We start from the raw sequence: 20,256 nt of genomic DNA, 5'->3' as shown, positions 1-20,256 counted from the left end.
AGCCAAAGATTCACGGTAAAAGATAAACTTGGATAAGTAAGTGACTATGAACCTTTGTTAGAACTTCAAACATATAATTTATTAGTGAGATTTACTAGAAAGTATGGAACTATATATTTGTAAAATTCACAATTTGGAGAATGATTCACATAGGAGGTATGAGAATTACGCGAATTTCTCTTTCTAGATCTTTCAGTGGCTGTAGGTTATTTTAGAGTGTGATTTAAGTATAATTTCAGCAAAAGGAAACAAGTAGTAAATGAGAGAATTCATTAGCAGGTAGTCAAGCATACCTAGTCTATCAATCATGCTGCTATTTTTAATTATCAGCAAATTTAATTTTGTCTCAAGGGGAGTGAATTCATACTTTAAAGTATCAGTACATCATATTTAGTTTGAAAAACATTTTAGAATGTGTCTTGATTATAAAATACCAAAAGTACTTCCCATATTAGTCTCCTCGTTGTTGTTTAGTTGCTAAGTCTGTCTGACTCTTTGCAACACCATGGACTGTAACCTGCCAGGCTCCTCTGTCCATGGGTTTTCCCAGGCAAGAATAATGGAATGGGTTGCCATTTCCTTCTCCATGTGATCTTTCCAACCCAGGGATCGAACCCACAGCTCTTTCATTAATAAGAAGATTAGATTTCCTAGGCAGGCAGAAAGTAATGGTATCCCTAATACAAATCAGGGCATTTTAAAACAACCAAATGGTGTTTCTAAAAATATACCTTTGCTCAAGTAAACAGACTTGTCATGGTAATACAAAAAAAAAAAAAAAAAATCTGGATCAGGCCTAAAATTGTAAAAGAGCATATGAAAGGGATACAGAGTTTTGTATTGATTTACACAGAAAAGGCAGATCTGGTTATTTGCTCAAGACTGAGTCCACAGTGATTAAATAAATGTAATGGGCTTTCACACAATTCCAGCTTTTAAATGTCAGCCAATGACTATGAAATGATGTTTTTAACTGGGATAATCTATGTCATATTCTATTTCTCTCCTGAATCAAGTGAATTACTCAAGTTAGGTTAATCATCTTTATCACTCTAGATTACAATGGAAAGCAAGCATCTTATGCAGCCTACACAGTGTTAGGCTCTAGAAGCTCAGCCTAGTGAAGAAAGGTACATATTGATTTAATATACACACAGACTCTTCAAGGTCAAACATCAAGTTTAATGAAAGAAGAGTACCTGAGTGAGTGTTAATACTCTTCTCTATACCAGTGCTTCTGGATCTTAAAATACTCTGCACTTCATGAGAAAGTTATGTGGCATTTGAAACTCCTCCTAAAGTGAAAGAAAGCACTGATGTCCAAATGGAGCAGTCAAGAAAATTGAGCACTATTCAGAAAACAGAATACTGGAGATTTGAGTGCACCCTCCTGCATGACAGTGAGAGTTACAAATGAGAAAAGAGAATGAAAGATTACACCTATTGCATATATCTTCTTTACTGCGCATTCTCTTGATGAATACGATGGTTACACATAGCACATAGGCTGATGAGATTCCTTTACTGTACAAAGAAAAGCTACTCTTGTTTTACAAAACATATCATAAGTCTTCCCTAAACACAGACTACATTTAAGTTGTTATTCAACTGTATGGAGAAAGAACTGATGTTGGGGGCACTGAGTCACAATATTGTACTCTTGGGGTACAAATGAAGCATACTTATTGCTAGTAGTCACTACTTGCTAGATTTCAAATGCGAACTTGGATTTTAAATATTTCAGAAAGAATTTCTCTCAAAGTCTCTATTGTTATTGTATCTCTTTCAATTTTTACCACACCAACAATATTCCCTGAGCAAGATTCCAAAAACTCACACAAAAGCATTTCCTCAAATGCCTTAAATCTTCCTCTGCTCTCAATTTCTTAAACGAATTATAGCTCATTGGAACCCTCCCAAGTGGCCCATTCTGCAAAGCTATATTTAAAACCATTTTCTATGTTGCATTTTTTTTTTTTAGCCAACTGATGAAATTTTGGTCAATCTTGTCAACAGGGCCTCCGTGTAGGCGCTGTTGTAGTTACCAGCTTTATAAGGATTGTGTGAAAAGGACAGACACTCTGTGGCATGCATTTATTGAGAGACACCAGAGTGAATCATGAATAGAGAACTTGAAAGGGAATCAAGGGAGTTAAACTGTAACCAGGGAGAGTATATTTGTCAGTGCATGGGTAAGGCATCTAAACAGATTGTTAGCCTTACAGTGTCTTCTCTACAGATCATGCAACCTGGAGTTCTTAACCATTAGATTCATTCCTCTCACACACTGCCTGAAATACAAACCATTTTAGTTACAAGAATCATATTTGGAACAGAAAGCATATTTCACAGTAGTTCAGAGTAACTCATTAGAGCCCAGTGGTACTGACCACAATGCAAGTAAGTTCTAGTGAAGCAAAAAGATACAGTCTCAAGTGTCCACAGGATCAGGCAGGTGCTAGTCATGAAATAAAAAAGAAAAGAAGACCAGTGCTAGTGTCAACTGACTACCAGCCACAACGTATGCGAAACAGGGAGTAGTGGAAACTGAAGTAAACGAGAGAGCCCTTACCTCATCTAAAGGGGCAACTACCACCCGCCCCAGCAGACTGTTGCCCAACAGGACATAGATCCGTATCTTCCAGTTTTTCTAGAGAAACCAAAAATCTCAATTTTTGTGGGAAATTTCCAATATTCAAATGTCATAAACTCATTCTATTTTTTGTGTGTAATATATTATGGGTCAACACTGTTCAGGGCAAATCAGATATAGGTGAGGGACAGATTTGGCCAATCTGTTGACAATTTCCTATCTAGAACATAGAGAAGGGAGGTTCAGAGGAATAAGTGTGGATTCTAGGCTATTAATTAAGAGACCATATAAGGGCCCTAGAGAGCATCCTTTTCTAATGGAAAAGATCCTCAAGCAGAGTCTACATAAAAACCTAATTGTAGTATGCTATGTGTTATGGGCAAAGACACACCCTTTTTAGAAAGCAAATATATTTGGATTTTATTTTTAAAGTTTTTAAATTCTTTTTAATGTTATTTAGTTTCACCCTGTCCTGTGAAAGAAAGGATTTAGGATAACATGACCAAAGTTCCAATTAGATAAAATTTAAAATGACTTATGACTGAAAGACCTAGAAGAAATGATGCTAATAAAAATGAGATAAAGTACACCAAATGCATGCTGAATACAGTCAGAAGAATAAAAGTCTCATTAGCCATTAATTTATAAAACTGATTACCATGTACATGATGAGGAGAGGTGGTGTTAACTATTTTGCAAAGTTCAATTTGCTTTTTTTTAAATGCAGTTTCATCTTCAATGTGAATGAATATATCTTGCTTATAGTTCATAAAGTAATAAACATATATCAGAATAAAAGAGCATTTTTATGTAATTTGACTGTTTAGATTCCACGTCTTCACAGTAAAAAAAAGTGTTATTTTTAAAGGGTGCGTTTGTAAGCCTAAATAGAGGACAGAACAGATCCCTTCTTACTTAGAATTTTTATACTCCTTCAGCTGAAAGGGAAAGATTTTTCAATAATAAGAAAAGGCACTGTGAGTTACAGACGCATTGGTCTGATGAGGCTATATACAGGATATATTACCAGCAATATTCCAACCTAATGTGTCAGAATTGAACAGCTCTTTTTAAAAAGTTACATTAATAAAAAGTAAGCACTTTACCAAGGTAAATCAATTGTTTTTTGTTGTTATTCTTAAGGAGAGAAAAAAAATAGGATGATGCAGTATCAGAGTGGTAGGCATTAGTGTATTCCAGCCTAATTTCAATGCCAAATCCAGACCATTAAATGTGATTTGGAAAGGCTCAGCTCTTAGAGTATCAGAGGATGTGCAGTCCATGCGTAATGAAGAAGCACTCCTGTAAATCAGCAGATAAGCATCATGCATTCTGATGAACAAAGCATAGAGGTTGGAATTAACTAAAAAGCTCTCCTTTATACAGCTTCCCTTCATAATGGGTAAACTATTGCCAGGGAGATAGGGACCAGGTCTCTGCATTTAATTTTTTTTAACAAATATTTATTGAATATCTACCACTTGATGGGTGACAGTTCTAGAAAAAAATGATCCCAATGAAACTCCAGTCAATTCATGCTAACTCAATAGGCTCTATTCTGTTGAGAGTTGAGGCAATTACAATTACAATAACAACTTTAGCTAATCAAAATAATTAGTTAATTGTATTTTTTATAACAACAAAATACTGTCATCAAAAAATCATTAACAACAGCAAAATACTTCCAGACAATCTGAACACCTTCCTTAACCCATCTCTACTTCTCAGTCTTATACCTTACACAATGAAAAATCCCATCTCTGAGTAACAACTCCTGACTACTGCAAGATGTTCACTTATAAAAAGCAAAGTAAACTTTCATAGGATGATCTACTTATTGACAAAGAAGAGCAATATATAAACTTCAAAAAGGTCTTCAATTGCAAGGAAGGAAATCAAAAATCATGTGCTTTATAATCTTCAATTAATCCGATAATTTAACTCATTAGAATGCTTTCATCTTTTTCCTCTAGCATTCTAAACTGTTAAGTGTCTTAGAGTGTATTAAAAATATTATATTTCAAGAATAATAAACACAGTCCTGAAACTAAGTCCTGCCGCCAATCATACACACACACACATATATATATATATATAATTTTTTTCCTTGAAGAATGTTTCTGTATTAACAGGTATTACATAAAATGAAAAGGGAAGGGGACCCACAGTCAAATATAAGAAATACTGGTTAAACCAATTCCAGAAGTCAAAGTTTGTCTAGGTAGCCATCAGCCATTCTACTGTTTTAAAGATCTTCCTTGAAAATCCTAAAAGGTAACCACTAGACCACATGTTCTTAGGAGATGGATTCCTAAGGTATTCTTAGGAGATGGATTCCTAAGGCTTCAAGGTACAGTAGTTTAACTGCATTTTGATAGATGGAGGTGAAAATGTGAAAAATTTTTATTAACACTCAGTTTTAAAAGCTTTATTCCTGTGGTACACCGAGACAAGGGGATTCCAGAAGTTACTTTTCAGGGTTTGGTCCTTAGAAATTGGTATATTTTTATTAAGTTTTGTTAAGCTTTGGTACATTTTTGTTAAGTTCATTTATGTTAAGTGCAATGTGTATGTAAGTGAACATGGGATATTCTATATAAACACTATCATCAATCATCAAAAAAAAAAACATATGGTGGAAATAATGCAATAATCCATTTCTAGGTTATATTTCTCACATAGAGAATAATTAATTTTCAGTCATTTGTCATGGGTACACAATGTATAATTAGAACTGCTTCATGGTGAACTCTCTCAAAAGAAAAATTTGTAGTATCCAGAAAAATAAGCCATTCAGTGTTCTAGGCTTTATGGTAAAGGCTTCCAAAATAATAGAATGTATTTTGTACATTTTTACCAGTATAAAAAGCTACCAGAAATTCACCATTCCCAAATCAAGACAACTTATGCCTAACACATTCAAAACTTACCGGGACTAATTATGAATCATGTTAAATATAAAGTGTTATTTTCTTCACATAATTTCACAAAGTCAGATAAACTTATTTGCCAAAGGGCTTACAAAATACTGTTACTCCACACCTACCAACATGCCAATCAAAGAACCACCAATAATGTTGGCATTAGTGGTTAAAGGGGCAGTGAAATTTTTATATCAACAAGGTCTGAACAGGCCTCTCAGACAGGAGGCTTGGGCAAAATCATTTATCAAGTTAAGTCAGGTGAATCTGTAATCAATGAGCAGAGTTCTGCTGGAACTGCAGTGCCCCAGGGAAGCAAGTTGAGTTATGTGCTACAGAAGAAAACATTGATTATTGCTTTTACTTGTTTATTTCTCCACGTAGAATAGAAGTGAATATTACTAATTTTGCAACTATTTAATTCAGTTTTCACTAAGTACTATATAAAACATAAATAAATGATAAGAACTAGAATTGAATGAACTATGTTATTAATAAAGCTTTGGAACTTAGCATTTTTCCAACAACAATGAATGAAACTAAACTATTGATTTCAGGGACCTGCGTGTGACTATCATTGTCTAAAACAGACTTATTATAAAGTAGTGAGAGATGAGTTCTAAAAAAGTATTTTGTTCCGTCCTTTTTTTTTTTTATTCTTCCAATTTTATTTTATTTTTTAAACTTTACATAATTGTATTAGTTTTGCCAAATATCAAAATGAATCCGCCACAGGTATACATGTGTTCCCCATCCCGAACCCTCCTCCCTCCTCCCTCCCCATACCATCCCTCTGGGCCGTCCCAGTGCACCAGCCCCAAGCATCCAGCATCGTTCCGTCCTTTTTAATGAATCATTAGCAATTGATATTCTTTCCAAATATCAATATTTTTAGTGCTCCTAAGGCCAGTGTATCATGAAATAAACTTATACCATTCCTCAAACTTACATCTATGAATGTTCAAATTCGACTCTAAAACATTTCTCCACACTGACAGTATCTCTGCCTATAAAAGTTTATAAGGAAAGAGTAACCAAATAGAACCAAAACAACTAGAGTGGAATTGAATCATAAACACATGTAACTTATACAATTTCAGTTGTATAAGTTGAAAATAAACAGTGCCAAAGATTCTGTCAGCCAATTCGTATGGCCTGGAGAGAACATCAAATAGGAAATGTTAATTACTCTGTCCTCAAGAGCACAAAGGTCCAAGTATTGATACATCTCCAAATATGAGCAACTAGCCTTGTTCAGGGTGCTTACAGGATTTAAAGATGCACATTTTCACACAGTATAACTCTTGAAAGAAAGCCAACTACTTCTGATACTCAACCAAAGAAATGCTGGAAGGAAAACTGGCTATGTTGAACTTACTGTGACATAGCATACTGATTTTCAATTTACTCCTAAAAGTAATTTTAACTATATGTGTTTTTTTTTTTTTCTTCCTGCTGACTTTTGGAATCCAACCTATGGTCTTTTCTATAGATAAATAATATCATGCAATTCCTTTCACTGCTAACAAAAACAAGTACTTTTCATAGTGAATGATATTACAAAGAAGAGGATACTAATTTCTATCCCTGACATGGCTAACAGAATTAGATGAGACAGACCAAAAAAATAAAAGACAAAATCACTTATAAAAATATAATAATTATAATTATTACCGTTTGCTTTTTAAATAAAAATTTCATGTCAATGTATTCAATATATCTTAGCTACTAAACTAATATAGGCTTATTAAGCCTCTTGAGAAATCTGTACGCAGGTCAGGAAGCAACAGTTAGAACTGGACATGGAACAACAGACTGGTTCCAAATCGGAAAAGGAGTACATCAAGGCTGTATATTATCACCCTGCTTATTTAACTTATATGCAGAGTACATTATGAGAAACGCTGGGCTGGAAGAAACACAAGCTGGAATCAAGATTGCTGGGAGAAATATCAATAGCCTCAAATATGCACATGACACCACCCTTATGGCAGAAAGTGAAAGAGGAACTCAAAAGCCTCTTGATGAAAGTGAAAGTGGAGAGTGAAAAAGTTGGCTTAAAGCTCAACATTCAGATAACAAAGATCATGGCATCCGGTCCCATCACTTCATGGGAAATAGATGGGAAAACAGTGGAAACAGTGTCAGACTTTATTTTTATTTTTTTGGGCTCCAAAATCACTAGAGATGGTGACTGCAGCCATGAAATTAAAAGATGCTTACTCCTTGGAAGGAAAGTTATGACCAACCTAGATAGCATATTCAAAAGCAGAGACATTACTTTGCCAAAAAGAGTCGTCTAGTCAAGGCTATGGTTTGTTCTGTGGTCATGTATGGATGTGAGAGTTGGACTGTGAAGAAGGTTGAGCGCCGAAGAATTGATGCTTTTGAACTGTGGTGTTGGAGAAGACTCTTGAGAGTCCTCTGGACTACAAGGAGATCCAACCAGTCCATTCTGAAGGAGATTAGCCCTGGGATTACTTTGGAGGGAATGACGCTAAAGCTGAAACTCCAGTACTTTGGCCACCTCATGCGAAGAGTTGACTCATTGGAAAAGACTCTGATGCTGGGAGGGATTGAGGGCAGGAGGAGAAGGGGATGACAGAGGATGAGATGGCTGGATGGCATCACTGACTCGATGGACGTGAGTCTGAGTGAACTCTGGGAGTTGGTGATGGAGAGGGAGGCCTGGCGTGCTGCGATTCATGGGGTCACAAAGAGTCGGACACAACTGAGCGACTGAACTGAACTGAAACCATACTTACAAAGTATAGTTGAATGACTGACTGTAAACCAAACTTCCCAACAAATTCTTATACCTTGAGGAGAATTCATCTTGGTCAACAAATCGTTAACAATGAAACACTCTGAGCCTTGCTGGATAGTTCAAACTAGACAGATATTCTGGGAAGCCAGATAATGACAACCAAGTAAATTGGGAAGCCAGTCATGTACTGTTTTGGGATTTTTCTATCCCTGTTTTTGTTTTTCCTCTTTAAGGAATGAAAGCCTCTCTAGTAGAATTCTCCACTGGTTGACATCAGTCCTCTTACCACAACTACAGTATATATTTTCTGCCTGACAACTCAAACCATCAAAGACTAAATATTTATTTCTGTTTATTTCTTTACCATCTCATGAACTAACAGGTATTTTTTCCTCTATTTTGATGTATTTTGCATATTTGCATTTAGGTTTTAACTCATTATTAACACATTAGGTACCCTTATTGACTTCCTTTATGATACACATTTAATGTTGATAAAACAATAATAATACAGTACATAAATAATGCAAGGGGTTCCAAAGCTTGTATTTAGCTGAAGAGAGAACCAGAATTATGCCCCACAAGCCATCTTCACTATAAAATAAGCATAATCATCCAGGATTTTAGATCCATGTCCTCACTTTTCATTTCCTTCTCTAGTGTTGATTGCCCATTATGATGGTTAACTTTATCTACTCCTTCTAGGGAAAGACTGCTCCCACAATTAGGAATATGGTCTGAGCCTCAGTGACTTCCATCTATGGCTCAGCAGTAATGAATCCATCTGGGTGCAGGAGATGCAGGTTCAATCCCTGGGTTGGGAAGATCACCTGGAGAAGAAAATGGCAACCCAAGTATTCTTGCCTGGGAAATCCCAGGAGTCTGCCAGGCTCCAGACCATGGGGTTGCAAGAGTCTGACATGACTTGGCAACTAAACCACCACCACCACCTGATCCTCAGCAAGCCCAGCTAAACAGTCAGACTCTAGATCACTCTCCAAAATCTGAGTCACAACACTGGAATACAACAGGAGGTAACACTGTGTGGAGACCATCAAGAGTCCTATCTAGGTGCAGCTGTACTAAGCCCAGTCCAGTTCCTTTACAGTGTCTCCTCAGGACCTAACTTCACCCATGCCGCCATTTTATATTTTTAATAAATAATAAACATTTCTTCCACCATCTGACTTAGAGTTGTTATTATTACAAAGTCAGTAGGAAATAACTTGAGATTGTGATCAGAACATTTACAATTCTACATATGTACACATATATTTGTGCACACGTGTGTGCTCAGTCCCTCAGTCACATCCGACTCTTTTTCACGACCCAATGGACTGTAGTCCGCCTGACTCCTCTGTCCATAGAATTTTCCAGGCAAGAATACTAGAATGGGTTGTCATTTCTTTCTCCAGGGGATCTTCCTGACCCAGGAATTGAAGCTGTGCATTTTGCGTCTCCTACACTGACAGGCAAATTCTTTACCACCATGCCAACTGAGAAGCCCTGATACAGATGTTATATTTAGGAACATCAAAAAGAGCTTGGTTGAGTCATTTACCTTCATTACTTCACATAACTACTACATATGTTTTTCCTCATGTATTCTGTCTAGCAAATGAGACTAATCAGTTGCTCAAACTCATTCTTTGAGAGTCATTTTTGACTCCTCCTTTTCCTTCTCACCTATATCTAATTCATTTTCAAGTCTTATAAAATCCAGATCTAACCTTGTGATGGTTACTCTTATATATCAATTTGACTGGATCATGAGGTGCCCTTTTGTTGGTCAAACATTCTTGAAGTCTCTGTGATAATTTTCTTGGATGCAGTTAGCATTTAAATCAATAGAATGAGTAAAGCAGATTACCCTTTCTTATGTGGGTGGGCCTCATCCAATCAGCTGAAAGCCTGAATAAAACAAAAGGGCCAACCCTCCTACAAACAACAGAGAATTCCTCTTGCCTGATGGCCTTTGAACTGAGACATCAGCTTTTTCTCTCTGACTTCAAATGCTAACTGAAACATCAGCTCTTCCTGGATCCCCAGAATGCCAGCCTTCAAACTGGAATTATATCACTGGCTATCCAATTCTCAGTTCTTCAGGCTTGCACCAGAACTAAACCATCAGTCCTCCTGGGTATCCAGATTACCAACTTGTTCTGCAGCTCTTGAGACTTGCCAGCCTCCCTAATTATGTCACCCAAATTCCTAATAATAAATATCTCTCCCTTGCTTCCACCAACCCTCATTATCAGATCAGATCAGATCAGTAGCTCAGTCATGTCCGACTCATAGCGACCCCATGAATCGCAGCACGCCAGGCCTCCCTGTCCATCACCAACTCCCAGAGTTCACTCAAACTCACGTCCATTGAGTCAGTGATGCTGTCCAGCCATCTCATCCTCTATCGTCCCCTTCTCCTCCTGCCCCCAATCCCTCCCAGCATCAGAGTCTTTTCCAATGAGTCAACTCTTCGCATGAGGTGGCCAAAGTGCTGGAGTTTCAGCTTTAGCATCAGTCCTTCCAAAGAAATACCAAGGCTGATCTCCTTCAGAATGGACTGGTTGGATCTCCTTGCAGTCCAAGGGACTCTCAAGAGTCTTCTCCAATACCACAGTTCAAAAGCATCAATTCTTCGGCACTCAGCCTTCTTCACAGTCCAACTCTCACATCCATACATGACCAACTCTCACATTGCCTTGACTAGACAAAATTTTGTTGGAAAAGTAATGTCCCTGCTTTTGAATATGCTATCTAGGTTGGTCATAACTTTCCTTCCAAGGAGTAAGCGTCTTTTAATTTCATGGCTGCAGTCACCATCTCTAGTGATTTTGGAGCCCAGAAAAATAAAGTCTGACACTGTTTCCACTGTTTTCCCATCTATTTCCCATGACGTGATGGGACTGGATGCCATGATCTTCATTTTCTGAAAGTTGAGCTTTAAGCCAACTTTTTCACTCTCCACTTTCACTTTCATCAAGAGGTTTTTGGGTTCCTCTTCACTTTCTGCCAAAAGGGTGGTGCATTCCGCATATCTGAGGTTATTGATATTTCTCCCGGCAATCTTGATTCCAGCTTGTGATTCTTCCAGTCCAGCGTTTCTCATGATGTACTCTGCATATAAGTTAAATAAACAGGGTGACAATATATGGCCTTGACGAACTCCTTTTCCTATTTGGAACCAGTCTGTTGTTCTATGTCCAGTTCAAACTCTTGCTTCCTAACCTGCATACAAATTTCTCCAGAGGCAGATCAGGTGGTCTGGTATTCCCATCTCTTTCAGAATTTTCCACAGTTTATTGTGATCCACATAGTCAAAGGCTTTGGCATAATCAATAAAGCAGAAAGAGATGCTTTTCTGGAACTCTCTTGCTTTTTCCATGATCCAGCGGATGTTGGCAATTTGATCTCTGGTTCCTCTGCCCTTTCTAAAACCAGCTTGGACATCAGGAAGTTCACGGTTCACATATTGCTGAAGCTTGGCTTGGAGAATTTTGAGCATTACTTTACTAGCGTGTGAGATGAGTGCAATTGTGCAGTAGTTTGAGCATTCTTTGGCATTGCCTTTCTTTGGGATTGGAATGAAAACTGACCTTTTCCAGTCCTGTGGCCACTGCTGAGCTTTCCAAGTTTGCTGGCATATTGAGTGAAGCACTTTCACAGCATCATCTTTCAGGATTTGGAATAGCTCAACTGGAATTCCATCACCTCCACTAGCTTTGTTCGTAGTGATGTTTTCTAAGGCCCACTTGACTTCACATTCCAGGATGTCTGGCTCTAGGTCAGTGATCACACCATCGTGATTATCTGGGTCGTGAAGATCTTTTTTGTACAGTTCTTCTGTGTATTCTTGCCACCTCTTCTTAATATCTTCTGCTTCTGTTAGGTCCATACCATTTCTGTCCTTTATTGAGCCCATCTTTGCATGAAATGTTCCTTTGGTAGCTCTGATTTTCTTGAAGAGATCCCTACTCTTTCCCATTCTGTTGTTTTCCTCTATTTCTTTGCATTAATCACTGAAGAAGGCTTTCTTATCTCTTCTTGCAATTCTTTGGAACTCTGCATTCAGATGTTTATATCTTTCCTTTTCTCCTTTGCTTTTCACTTCTCTTCTTCTCACAGCTATTTGTAAAGCCTCCCCAGACAGCCATTTTGCTTTTTTGCATTTCTTTTCCATGGGGATGGTCTTGATCCCTGTCTCCTGTACAATTTCACGAACTTCATTCCCTAGTTCATCAGGCACTCTATCTATCAGATCTAGACCCTTAAATCTATTTCTCACTTCCACTGTATAATCATAAGGGATTTGATTTAGGTCATACCTGAATGGTCTAGTGGTTTTCCCTACTTTCTTCAATTTAAGTCTGAATTTGGCAATAAGGAGTTCATGGTCTGAGCCACAGTCAGCTCCTGGTCTTGTTTTTGCTGATTGTATAGAGCTTCTCCATCTTTGAGTGCAAAGAATATAATCAATCTGATTTTGGTGTTGCCCATCTGGTGATGTCCATGTGTAGAGTCTTCTCTTGTGTTGTTGGAAGAGGGTGTTTGCTATGACCAGTGCATTTTCTTGGCAAAACTCTATTAGTCTTTGCTCTGCTTCATTCCGTATTCCAAGGCCAAATTTGCCTGTTACTCCAGGTGTTTCTTGACTTCCTACTTTTGCATTCCAGTCCCCTATAATGAAAAGGACATCTTTTTTGGGTGTTAGTTCTAAAAGGTCTTGTAGGTCTTCATAGACCCGTTCAACTTCAGCTTCTTCAGTGTTACTCGTTGGGGCATAGACTTGGATTACTGTGATATTGAATGGTTTGCCTTGGAAACAAACAGAGATCATTCTGTCGTTTTTGAGATTGCATCCAAGTACTGCATTTCAGACCCGTCATATATATATATATGTGTGTATATATATATATATATATATATATACACACACACACACACACACACACACACACACACACACACACACACAATTGCTTCTGTTTCTCCAGAGAACCCTTAGAAAGCTGCTAAAACTCTTCATCTCTCTGACTACTGAAATAGTCTCTTCAGCCTTCTGAGTTGTTTTTCAACATCTACTCTGAGCTCATTCCAATCCTACATGCTTGCTATAAATACATAAATAATGTATAGATACATAAATAATGTGGACCTATCTGATATCATAAAATCAAAGCAGGGAAAATCAAGCAAACAACCTCCATTTATCCATGATATAATTATCTTCATAAGGTTTATTTCTGTTTTTGATACATATATCTTGCTTCTAGGTTTCAATAACTATCTCACCATATGGATTATCCTCAAATAGCTAGTAGAAAAGAAACAGGTTCTAAAATTTGTTTAGTATTCTCTTTCCAAAATGTAGAAATAACCCTCACAAGTGCTTACTATTTATGTAAGACAGAAAAGGGGATAATTGAAAAGAATACAGGGTTTTCCCATCATCAAATCCCTCATAAAAAGCTCTATTCTATTTCCACTTTTAAAAATGATTCACTTCATCACTACATCTCTCATTGGGAAATAATTCCAAAATGAACTGATCTTTTCTTAGTATTACCATAAAATATCATTCCTCACTTTAACAAAACTAGTGGCCCCTCTGCAATTTTCTCTACCACAGTCACTTGCAGGCTACACTCTTCAGAGGTATATTGAGAGTTGCCTTGGGCAGGAACATTTGCCTCTTTTTTGTTAACAGTTTTACCCTTTAACAATATTTTTAAATAATCAAAGGCTTAATTTCTCCAATTTCTTCTTCAGTATTACTTTGGCACAGATTTGAGAATTAAGTGAGGTGGAAATCAATATTCTCCATGAAGTGACTGCCCCGAGAAGGTGTCCACAATAAAAATAAATAGGTGTCCTGAGCACAAAGTATTTTTTCCCATAGGTAAACTACTTGAGGGGGAAAAAAAAAAAAAAACACCTTAATGCCTCAAGAATTTAAGATATCCTGTGGCAAATTCATGTTGATGTATGGCAAAAGCAATACAATATTGTAAAGTAATTAGCCTCCAATTAAAATAAATAAATTTATATTAAAAAAAGAATTTAAGATATTTTTTAAATAAAGAAGAATACAATTATGTATTTCTTGGTAAAATAACTACATTTAGCAAAAAGGTTTTTTTTCTTTTCCTGCTAAACATAGAAAATTGAAAAATTAATGCAAGCTGGAACGGGGCTGATCATGGAAAAAAGTGTAAATTAAAAATGTACATTAATTTTAAAATATATCTGACCATATCAATTATAAAAGACTGCAAATATAAGGGAGAGAAAAAGAACAGTGAAAATTAGTCTGCTCGTTCATTTGGAACCCTTCGATAAAAAGCTCTCTATCTTCTCTGGACTGTCACCCCCGTGAGGGAAGGAACTGTGACATTTTATATTAATCTCTGCATAGCATTTGCCTCTTTACTGCGCCTGTGACAGTACTTCATAATAAAAATTTTTCAGATTTTTAAATGGAACCGTTTTCATTAAATAAGAAACTAACAAGATGTGTTTGCCATCCTGGTTGTCTTGGAACATTAACTATTTCATTTCAAATGTCATCCCTTTGCTCGCTAAATTTATTTCTTGCTCAGACTTAAGTTAAAAAGTGATCTCAAATTTAATAACAACTTCATAATTTAGTTTTTAATTGTTTTCAGTGATTTACTTTTAAATGACCAACAACTCTGACACAGTAGCTTATTAGCTACAAAAAAAAAAAAAAATTTGTGGGTTAAATCAAATACAACCTTCAATTAAACATCAAATGTAAAGTCAAACAGCATTTCCTCATGTTTATTACATAAGACACTTTGAAATATACACAATAATGAGACAGGAATCATTAGTATTATAGAGATGAAAAGAACCTTCAAAAGTAGGATTTTACAATAGAAAGAGCAGTTGAAATTTACTGCATATTAAATTTTACCACTCTTAGATATTCTTTTACTTTCTTATGAGCCTCAGGGAAACATAGAGAGGAAGATACTAAATGGAATCCTTCAATATTGTGAGTAGAAAACCTCTGGTTGTACACATGCCCATTCACACATTTAGCAAGCATTCACTGATCACTATCTGGAGCTAATCATTGTGAAACCCAGCAGAACCCTGTGGGCAAAGCCTTCTGTTTCCTGTTTCTTATTTGCAGGAAAATGTCTTTCAGCCTCCTAGAGCTTCCCAGAGTTCCAAATGGCAAGTTCAAATAATTACTAATTAGAAGAGGGAGAGAATGCAGTAAGAAACAATAGCACAGCATTGGACCTGGGCCTCACACCTCCATAGAGTATGTGCATAACAATCTGATACACATCTCTTGAGTTCTTCTGCAGGAACTAGGGTCCCCATCCAGGTGGAAGATGATAACTTCAGGCTGAGCACAAGCATGGGGAGCCAAGACTGGTTGGAATCAGGTTAATGGTTGAGATTTCTGGACCACCCTGTTAACTCAGTTCAGTTCAGTTCACTTGTTCAGTTGTGTCTGACTCTTTGTGACCCCATGGACTGCAGCACACCAGGCTTCCCTGCCCATCACCAACTCCTGGAGCTTGCTCAACCTCATGTCCATCCCTGTTAACTCATCACCAACCAAATGCAAGAGGGTTACACACCTTGAAACCCTCCCCTGAAAATTCTACTTATAAAAACTTCTTCCCTGAAATTCATTGGGGAGTTCGGGTCTTTTGAGCAGGAACCATCCATTTTCCTTGCATGCAGGCCCTGAAAATAAACATTTCTCACTCTAAACTTCAATGTTTTGGTTTGTTTGGTGTCGTTGTGTGTTGCACACACAAACTTGGGTTCAACAACTGTGCTAATGCAACATACCCCCACCAAAATTAGGCCTGTTAAGAAACCTTCTGTACAAGGTGATTCCTGCCTGATATTACCCATTCAGAAAAATATTAACCAAAAGAGTCAACCAGGACTCATACATAAACATATTTAGGAATTTTCTTATTCATGAAATCAGAAATTATAAAGATTTCCCACTAGGAAAGAAAGATGGAAATCCCAAATCATAATTTCTAAGATTTAAAGTTAGATAAACCTTCTGGAGTAGATTTGTGGTAGATGAGCAGAGTAAGTCAGAAGAAATGCGCTCTATATAAGGGTCTAAGAATTTGTTAGATCTGTTTCAGTACACTGCATGGTTCATTAGGTAGAAGCTTTCCTAGGCTACTCCATCTCTGCATAATGATTATTCTGAGCATGGAAATGGAAAATAAAAAGATGAATAGCCATGTAACCCAAACTTGAAGAATCAATGAGTCCTGGCCAAGGGTGTACCCCGAGAGCAGAAGACAAGCAAGCACCTGGTTGAGCATCTCTGACAGCAGAAGTACATAGAAATGGAAACACTGGCAGTAATGGAGATGTTAGGTAGTTAGAATAGGAAAAAGGAGTCCAGAATGGTGGTGGCTAAAAGACAAGAAAGGGAAAAGCCTGCAAAAATAGAATAAAGGAAGGTCTGAGGACTGGCGTGAGGACCTCAGGTAGAACAAACAGCACTCCTGGCTAGCACAATTTACATAGGGCAGGCCCAAGGGGAGGAAAATACATATAAAAAGGGGAGCCAAAGGGCCAGGGGTCTCTCTCTCTCCTCTTCACGTCTTTTGGGTCGGCATGCCCTCATGCCTCGAGGATGTATTTTCCTTTACTTTCTAAATAAAACTGAGCTGTAACATGGAGCTGTAACACTGATCTGTCTGAGAGCTGAGACATGGTCTGTCTGAGGGCTTTAATGTCCGTGGCTTCAAATTTTTGTTGTGAAGAGACAGAACTGAGGAAATTACACACTCCCCTGACAGAGACATCAAATATTTCTTCCTCTATATTAATTTCAGGAGGTTTAGGATAAGTTTTAAAAAATATAGGTCATTCAAGAAGGTGGGAAATGAATCAAGAGAAGGACAAACACAGTAAGACATGCAGAGTTTGGAACAATTAACTTGAAAAATTAAAGAGACTTAGCTTTCATTTTACCCTCTTCTGCTCAATATTTCAGGACACTATCTGTCACTCTTCTTCCCTTCTCACTTTACCTTAACTAAGACAGAACTCAGAACACGCTATGCATTCAATCCCAAGCCCCTTTGCTGTGCTCCTTCTTTTCCCTGAAAGGCTCTAGGAAGCCTTTTCTAAGCCATGTGGGTTTGGTTAGATGCCCTTCTTTTATGTCTCTATATCAAGCATGTGTTTACAGGACACAATTATATGCTTCCATTTCCTCGTCGGTAAAATAAGATGACAATAGCATATACCCCATAGGGTTGTTTTGGTGATTAAACAAGGTGGTATATGTAAAACCACTTACAACAATACCTGAGACAAACTACTAGGGGAGGGGGGCATTTACTTGTGGAACTATGCCCCATGGGGGGGTGCAATTAAGTTGGAGAGGGGTTTAATAGATTTGATGAAAAAATAAAAATTGGGAGGTTAAAAGTTTGAATGACTTTGTAGAGTAAATATAACAGGTAAACCCAAAGGATAAAAGAAGCTATGATTATAAAATGAGATATTATTGTTTAAGATGTCAGAGACTGAAAATTTTATACAAGGATAGTGGAAACAGTGTCAGACTTTATTTTTCTGGGCTCCAAAATCACTGCAGATGGTGACTGCAGCCATGAAATTAAAAAACACTTACTCCTTTGAAGGAAAGTTATGACCAACCTAGATAGCATATTCAAAAGCAGAGACATTACTTTGCCAACAAAGTTTCGTCTAGTCAAGGCTATGGTTTTTCCTGTGGTCATGTATGGATGTGAGAGTTGGACTGTGAAGAAGGCTGAGTGCCGAAGAATTGATGCTTTTGAACTGTGGTGTTGGAGAAGACTCTTGAGAGTCCCTTGGACTGCAAGGAGATCCAACCAATCCATTCTGAAGGAGATCAGCCCTGGGATTTCTTTGGAAGGAATGATGCTAAAGCTGAAACGCCAGTACTTTGGCCACCTCATGCGAAGAGTTGACTCATCGGAAAAGACTCTGATGCTGAGAGGGATTGGGGGCAAGAGGAGAAGGGGATGACAGAGGATGAGATGGCTGGATGGCATCACTGACTCGATGGACATGAGTCTGAGTGAATTCCGGGAGTTGGTGATAGACAGGGAAGCCTGGCGTGCTGTGATTCATGGGGTCGCAAAGAGTCGGACACAACTGAGCAACTGATCTGATCTGATCTGATGATCTAATATATAGCCATATGAAGGGGAGTTGAAACTTGCATTTTTCAGAATCTTTGGGCACTGTGCTTAGAATTTTACAGGTCATTGCACTTAATTATCTGACTGTTTTTATAGATGAAGAAATCAAGGATGAATAAAGGTACATGGCTTGTCCAACCTTGCACGGTTAGTCACTAACAGAGCTGGAACATAAACTCTGACTTATTTAACTCTGAAGCATATATGCTTTCCACTATAACACACCAAGTACATAATGTAAGAAAGTGGGGAAGGAAGGATGGGTCAAAAGTTATTAGATTTGACCTAATGAAAGAAATCTGAGACTAGGCAGTGGATGGGGGACACAAAGACACACAAGTCATTCACCTGATGGCTGAACTTGAATGGAAAAGGCTCTTAATTCCATAATCACTGAAAAGTATAGAGAAATGATGATAAAAAAACCAGAGAAGTGATAATAAATAGCCACTGGGTAGCCCGTGGTGAGTTCTGCTGAAGGTTGGCACCATGATAAGTAAGAAAGTAGATTACTGTGATGTATAATGAATTTTCTTATAAAATAATATGGTGCATACTGGAATGCTGAGGTAGCAGACACTCTCCCAATCATGTGCATTAGAAAGCAGAGAGACAAGTTCTGGGCTACTCTGGATCGTTGGCTTATACAGTCCCTACTTATTATACAGACCACTGAACCTTAGGTACCCAACAAGAGAGCAAGGGAGGCACTGGGGACCAGTATCCAGTCAGTTTTATCCTAAGTCTTGTGAATATCCTGTATACTCTTTGCTTGCCAGTTTAGTGGTAGGCCATATTGAAAGCAACCTTAAACAAAGGTCAAGTCATTCTATAGTCTTAAAGTTTGTAACAATTTCTGAGATCCGGAAGCTCAGGATAGGGGACAGAACAGCCAGACGTTATGAGCTTCAGAGAAAGGAATTCTTACACAATAAAACAACAGATACTGTGGATTTAGTGGTAAAGGGTAAGGTGAATAAATGCCCACTGACACAACTGAGACTCATACACTCAGAGGGTGGGTACATGAGCAGATTTCACTGCAAACGGTGGCATGAGAGAGCTAGCTTTTGGTTAATGGAAAAGGCTGAGAAGGGTGTCTTTAAGGTGTTCAAGTTTGTTTTCAAGCTCATGTGTATCTAGAGAACAATGGGAAGGGTTTTGAGATGAATAACAAAGGGAGGATAAGTATAGAGGAACAAAGAACAAAGTAGAATAATAATATTGTCAGTGACCATGGGTGACCCCAGGGGCTGGTATTTTGTACTGTTACCACAGATGGCAGGGAATAAAAAATGGTGGTATGACACTATTTCAGGTTTTTCCCTGTATCTCTGATATAATGCAAATATAGCCTTCCAGCTGAGTATGATTCCCATGTCACAATGAGAGTAAACCTTTTCCCATCATAACAGAACTGGTCAGGTAAAGCAGCAATACCAGTACATGTTTTGGAATACTGGGATAATCATTTAACTCCCTAAAATGAAAGCATTGGTTTAAATATCAGAAATCACGCAATCTCACAAATATGTCAATTTTCTTGATAAATAATAATATCTACTGTAACTCATTCAAATTTCTTCTTCATCAATCATACGTGTTTCTACTCTAATATATACTGGCATAACAAACTTCATAGGTATCAAAAAACCTTAAAGTAGAGAAGAACTGTACAAAAAAGATCTTCACAACCCAGATAATCATAATGGTGTGATCACTCACACTCACCTAGAGCCAGACATCCTGGAATGTGAA

General features: G+C 37.6%; 1 protein-coding gene and 1 pseudogene across 4 annotated transcripts in view; both read right to left on the bottom strand.

The window, feature by feature from the left end:
* CTNNA3 (catenin alpha 3) overlaps nucleotides 1-20,256 on the bottom strand; it is a 1,912,303-nt gene that overhangs the window by 1,327,905 nt on the left and 564,142 nt on the right. The window lies entirely within an intron of this gene.
* LOC147343031 (protein TFG pseudogene) overlaps nucleotides 1-20,256 on the bottom strand; it is a 56,824-nt pseudogene extending 36,568 nt beyond the window's left edge. Inside the window, exon 1 of the transcript XR_015156688.1 lies at nucleotides 1-20,256. This exon is cut by the window's left edge and continues 36,568 nt beyond it. The product of XR_015156688.1 is annotated as a protein TFG pseudogene (transcript).

The sequence above is a fragment of the Bos grunniens genome, chromosome 28, assembly GCF_055505025.1.
Source record: "Bos grunniens cultivar Pamir isolate PY7600 chromosome 28, Bosgru_T2T1.0, whole genome shotgun sequence".
Lineage (NCBI taxonomy): Eukaryota > Metazoa > Chordata > Mammalia > Artiodactyla > Bovidae > Bos > Bos grunniens.
Note: the sequence above shows the minus strand (reverse complement) of the source record. Positions and strands in the feature narration are given on the sequence as shown.